Source organism: Anarrhichthys ocellatus, unplaced genomic scaffold (assembly GCF_004355925.1).
Source record: "Anarrhichthys ocellatus isolate YVR2014 unplaced genomic scaffold, GSC_Weel_1.0 scaffold39, whole genome shotgun sequence".
Taxonomy (NCBI): Eukaryota; Metazoa; Chordata; class Actinopteri; order Perciformes; family Anarhichadidae; genus Anarrhichthys; species Anarrhichthys ocellatus.
Window position 1 is genome coordinate 3,668,185 of NW_022280069.1, and position 6,344 is coordinate 3,674,528.

The 6,344-nt window shown below is 42.3% G+C and overlaps 1 protein-coding gene across 2 annotated transcripts in view; it reads right to left on the reverse strand.

Annotated features, from left to right (window-relative positions):
* The window catches only part of atg5 (ATG5 autophagy related 5 homolog (S. cerevisiae)), a 33,805-nt gene that overhangs the window by 10,904 nt on the left and 16,557 nt on the right, over window positions 1-6,344 (reverse strand). The window lies entirely within an intron of this gene.

The window sequence follows — 6,344 nt, forward strand, 5'->3', positions numbered from 1 at the left end:
ACACACACACACACACACACACACACACACACACACACACACACACAAATATGTATTAATCATCACATTAGCCACACACATGTTCAGTCTCATGAGAAAAATGCACGAAGAGAGAATAACTGTGACAGATAAGGTCCGTCTGGGTTGTGATTTATCGTATTTTGGTCGTCATCGTAGGTTTGAATTTCCGCAATGACCACAAACAGCTGAGACTTGTTAAGCTGGAAATTTGAGACAGAAGAGAGACATGTTTGAAAACAGAAGGTATTTTTTGTGTTATCAGATGGAAACACAAGAGTTGCTCCGGTGACGTTAAAGGATTTGGTGTCATGTAGTGGTGAGGTGGCAGATTGCAGCCGGCTGAATACTCCTCTGCTCACTCCTTCCTTCACAAGACGGCGGTAACGTGAGCCGTCGAGTGTATAAACGCCGAGGCCATCCATCCCATAATAACACGACTTTAGCAGCAACTGAAGGCGGCTGGCGGTGCCGTGGTTTTGCTCACTTGCTGCTCACGTTACTGCAGTTTCATGAAAGAGGCCTTCAGGGTAACGAGTCGGTCTTGAAAACACGATTCTTAGTTTCAAGAGATTAAACACTAATAAAAACATAGTTGGGGATATTATATTCTATTTCTGCTAATAAATCCCCAGAAATGCTAACCACTGGTCCTTTTAAAGACAAACGACTCCCTCACACTCTACCTTAAATAAACCAATTTGTCAGCAGATGTGTGATACACTTAATTCCGACGTTTCTGACGTGACCTGAAGGCAACAAAAGTTCATGGAAATATACCTACTACACCTTTAACATAAGGAACGCTCGTTCTCGGGGTAAATCCACCGTTAACAGACAATTACAAAAATGGTAACAGTAACTTCTCATTTTACGCCCTTAGAAGGAAACCGTGGTTCCCCTTTGGGCCCGCACTGAAGCACAGGTAGGACAACCACCAGTAGCTGTATCACAGATCTTACTCAGGAATAGAATTGAACAGAGGTGTTTTCCCAGTTTGACTAACGATCGGTCCTGTGATTCATTAACAGCAAGAGAGATCAGTTTAGGGTAAATATTTCCATTATCGGGTTGCCGAGCATCAGATGACTGCGTGTTAAATACACACGTTTATTGTTTGGAGCAATAAATCCTGATATTGTTTACATCCTGTTTTTTCAACCACACATTTTCTTGTATTGTCAAAGTGTGTTCCGTCACGGTTGAAATGTCACGACTGCTGACTGTGGTTTAGAGTTCCGCTTGTCATGTATTTGTTTCAGTAAATGCTCAGTTGTGATCATAAGAATAAAGAAAAGGCAAACACACCATGACCACGCCCACTTTCAGGGGACAGGAAGTTTATACCATTCAAAACCGTGGGCGGAGCTTGCAAAGCGTCATCTTTGTTATAAAGCATCAGGCAGTAAAAAAAAGTCATTTTGAAATTTCAAAGTTAAACATCTCTAATACTTAAACCAGAAAGAAAAGCAGTTTAACTGGGTTTGGATCAGATTATTACACACAAGTAGAATATTAAAGATGTTAAAATGACAAATCAGACCAGACAGGGAGCCACTTCCTCCCGACCCCAATCACATTATTATTAACTTGCTTGGCAAATCAGCTGCCACCGTTTGAATATAAATGGACTGATTTGTCCACACACACACACACACACACGCCCTGTGGTTGAGTTGTACACGACCGCCGGCCAAGACGACATGTTTTGTCAGCCGAGCGAAAGCCAACCACTATTTAAGGAAGACCGCAACGCTGCACTCTCCTCAGAGCCAAACACAGAAACACTGGATGACTGACTGGTGGTCAGTGCGTTTGGCACGCCGCAATGTGAGAGAGGAAAACTGTTAAAGCGCCGTTTGTTTTCATCATTTACTCATTCACTGAGGAGTTCTTCTGATAAATCAATTTCAAATTCATTATTTTGTCCAACCAACAGTCCAAAAAACCCCAAAATAATGTAATCTATGATCATATAAAACAGGGATGGAAAGAAACAAATATTTGGCAGTTTTGGTTTCTAAAAGACAAATAATCAGTTGTAATTGTTTGTCCATAAAAATGTCATTGAAATCGGCTCAGAAGAGGTTTTCAGAAACATTTTAAACTGAGGTTATAAACTGCATTCAAAACTTTCCTATTTCGGTTGATGCTCCATGCAAATTCGTCCACAATCGCACTCTTTTTTTCCCCATAGATATAAAACTAAATACAATAAACACTATAAATGTAGCTACAGTACCAACTGTAGATGTAGAAAAACCCACTTCCTGTACTGACGGTCAGCGCACAAGTGTCTAACGTGTTAACTGCTGTATGTGTGAGAGAAAGCTGAACGTAGGTTTTTATTATTTTATTAGAAAAGCAAATCATTTGTGAAATGACAAACAATTAAAAACCTTTGGCCTTTTGACAAAAAGTCTTCCGTTTCGAAGAAAATAGAAGAAGCCTCAAATCTCTTGATTCACACGGAATATTCGATCAAAGCATAACTACGCAAGATTACAAATATATAAAAGTATCGTAGTGTTAGTGAGGATTTCAACATGTTTTTCCAAACTTCCCACTGATTTTGAAGTGTACAAAGAAGCAGAAATCTTCTCCTCGACGCCTCTCTGAATTCTACCGAAACACTCACAGTTTTTGCAGCTTTTTTTTTTCCTCTTGTGTTTTTTACAGTAAAGCTGTTCGGTTAGAATTAGAAAGCAAAAGATCTCTGCTTTGAATCAAACAGCAGATCAAGGCACCCAGTGGGCTAAATTCCCCCTGTCTGGTGAACATCTCGCACGCCTGCGCACATGAAAAACACAAGCCACTATCTGCTGCATCAAAGCAGCCACTGAAACCGACACCACCTCCCTCCCCACCCCCTCCGGTCTCTGAAGTGAGACGCCCCATTTGATCTGCACAAGCCGTGCTGGCTCCTGATGCAGCCTGAATGGGGAAGACCGCCCCAATAGTGAGTGGGAGGTACCACAAATGTGACTGAGATGGGGAGGAGGAGGGGGGTGAGATGCTCAAAGTATATCGCTGCGTGGATTTGTCACTCAACAAGGTGGGTGTGGTTGTGTGTGTGTGCGTGTGTGTGTGTGGGAGGTGGGTGAAGATGGGGTGGGGGGTTTCCTCTAGATTATTCCCAGACAATAATCAGCGCGTGGGTTGTTTTTTCCATGATCGGGCTCATCTCCGATAAAACCCGACAAGAAAACAAAACAAAAAGCTTTGCTTACGAGAACCGTCTGTCACTCCACATGTGTGGGCAGAGCCCTTCAGGTTTGTGATTTATGCCAAAAAAAACTTACTCAATAACACACCTGGCTGACATGACGCAGCTCTACACATGTCAAAGTTGACCTCCACTTACAGTAACATGTTGTTTTGGGGTTTGTCTCCCGCCTCGCAGACAACACAGATTTTTTTTTCTGGCCACTGCTTGAGAATGATTTGGGAATCCCCCTCTCGCCTCGCCCCCCAATTCAAGCCGCCCCCATTTGTTTGCTGTGGTGAGGTTCTTGGGTCCCAAAGGGGGTCAACACCAATCTCCCCCAGACATAACAAGACGAGGGGATTGTATGAAAAACACGAGTTGATGTTTGAAAGATCATAGAAGTGGAGCACCCCAGATCTTCTTTTTTTTGTTATATCTTAGGGTCCCGGCAGAAAAGAAGAAAAACTCCTCTGAACTCTCGAACAAAACGAGCAGCAGCAACCCCCCCCCCACTGAACACACGTCCTGGTCTCTCTAATCCAAACACGCCGCCATAATCTCCGGCTATCATCCGACTCATCTACCAGCCGAAGGAAGAGGTGGAAACCAAACAAACGACGAGAGACAAAAGGGCCACTTTCACCTTGATCAGCCAGGCGGGCAGACTCCACTGGGGAAAGCTTTACAACGTCAAAGGACATGAAAGACGTCGACCGAAGATGTTGAAGACTACACCTGAGAGACAGACAGAGGATCAAAGAGGGGATCTATAGAGAAAGAAAGGAGCAGGAGAAGAGGAAGGGGATATCTCTGTCTACACAGAAGTTTTAAGCCAAAGACACAAATTAGATGAATTTCTAACAACTGGGTTGAAGTGGATTAGTGTCAGAAGAACCGTCCAGAGAAAGTCCTCCACAAGCATCCGAGGGTCTTGGCAGCTGTTATTGTTCAGAGTTCTCGTCTAACGGCTGTAATTCATTCTGAACTAAAGACAAAAACAAAGAGATGAACTTGGCACCAACTAAACCATGACAAAGCCTTCCACAGGCGACACACATTCTGATGTTTCACGCCTCTAAATACCACTACAATAGCGTTCACTCAACATCGTCTCACTCTGTTGGCTTTGTTGAACTACAAAGCCACAGTACAACGACAAATCAGGAGAGCGAGAAAAAGCCACTCGCCTGCAGCAACAAACTCATCCTATGGAAACTGGATTTGTTTTAAAAACAGGATATTACTCATCCCCTAAAGGCATTCACTTCAATAGAAGTCCCAACATCACCCGGGGGAAAGACAAAATGATATCACTTTTATATCATCTTTGATTTTACTCACTACTTGTGGATTGACTGTTATTACTTAGACTTTAATTGATTCTGTCTCCGTCTAAAAGTGTTTTTATCGTGAGTATGTTGTGGTCGTACTGTTGTCATTCTCATAGACTGTTTATAAGAAGTGGACGTAGTCGTTTGGAAGCCTTGGGTTTGACCATCTTGGCCTTTTTTGCAACCAGTGAACAGGAAGTGACCATATCTGGACTGAGGAGTGACGTAGAGACGCCGTATACGTCTCTGGTAGAGACCTGTCAATCACCATGTAGCCCCGCCCTAAAGCATCCCCTGCTTTATGGTCTGTTTGACTCTAAATGAACATCATGCTGTATTGAAGAAGACTTGACGTCACGATGACTACGTCCACTTCTTATATACAGTCTGTGGGTTTAACAGAATTACACCAAAAATGATCTTTAATCTTTTTAAAAAATAATTTGCTTCCTCTTTAAGAGGTTTATTCAACAGTGTCATTTCAACTGTTTAGTGCACAACATTTCTCGTTAGTACATCGTTGTTGGTGACAGACTGAGAGTGAATGTGAGACAGAGGGACAGACGAGGAGGAGGAGGAGGGGGGGTGTTAATGGTTCTGTCTCCTCCGTGCAGGTGAGTCTCCTGCGGGTCCTCTGTCCTAACACACTATTGTCTCCTTATCTACTTCCTCTCTCCTCCTCTGCAGACACTGTCTGTTTAGACTGCGTCTCTCTCTCTCTCTCTCTCTTCTTTCATTATCACCACAGCTGCAACTCAACTGTGTGCCACGAGTGCACACAGGGCTTATATGTTAAAGCTGCTGTCCGTATGTATATTTAAAGGTTTAACCTGTTTACAAGCAGGCTGACATGGATAACACATAGTATATACATATATATACATATATATATTTAGATCATCTATAGATCAGCACTAAATATCTTGTAAACAAGCTTAGTAACAGTGTTCAAACCAGACTTCCTTTTTACTTTAGAGGGTTAGCCCCTTACTTTTCATATTTATTCTCTTTATTATCTACCCCAGATCTTCCTCATTGCCAGTGTTTTGGTTCATTTTGTAATAAGTTTAGTGAAACTTTAAGTAAAGAGGTTACATTTATCATTTACATGTTGTGCTAGCTTATCATTTGCAAGTTCCTTCATTAAGAAAAAGGAAACATATATATACATGTTTCTTTGCATTGCCTCATTAGATTATATACTTATATGTTAACGCTAAACCGAACTAAACATTCTCCGTCTATCTGTTCAGACTCAGCTACTCCAGCTTCCTGTTTGAGCGCTCAGACTTTACATCAAATATGCCGTTTTCCTCTTCATCTTCCTCACTTTCTATCTGCCCATCGTTTCCTCTCCTCTCGCCCCTGACACACACACACACACACACACACACATCTTTGTTCACACCATCCCCCCCTCCCCCATTGTGGGTGTATTATCTGAGAGAGTGGATCTCTGATATGCCTCGTGTGGCTGTGTAAATAAAATAGGAGGAGGAGAGGTGCTTCTTTTCTTCTCCCACTTCTGCAAGATGACAGGACCTGCCAACCTGACAGTTGAGACCAAAAATAAAACATGGCTGCTATGTACTACTTACTGTACTAGCCCCCACTGGAAGACGTGTGTCAGAGATAGTTTGGTAGTTTTATTCTTGATGACATAAATATTGTTATAAACTGTGATAAAAGTATATTACTTAAGATTTGTTGAGTGATGCAGTACTTTCACCTTCCTCATAACTGTGTGTGTGTGTGTGTGTGTGTGTGTGTGTGTGTGTGTGTGTGTG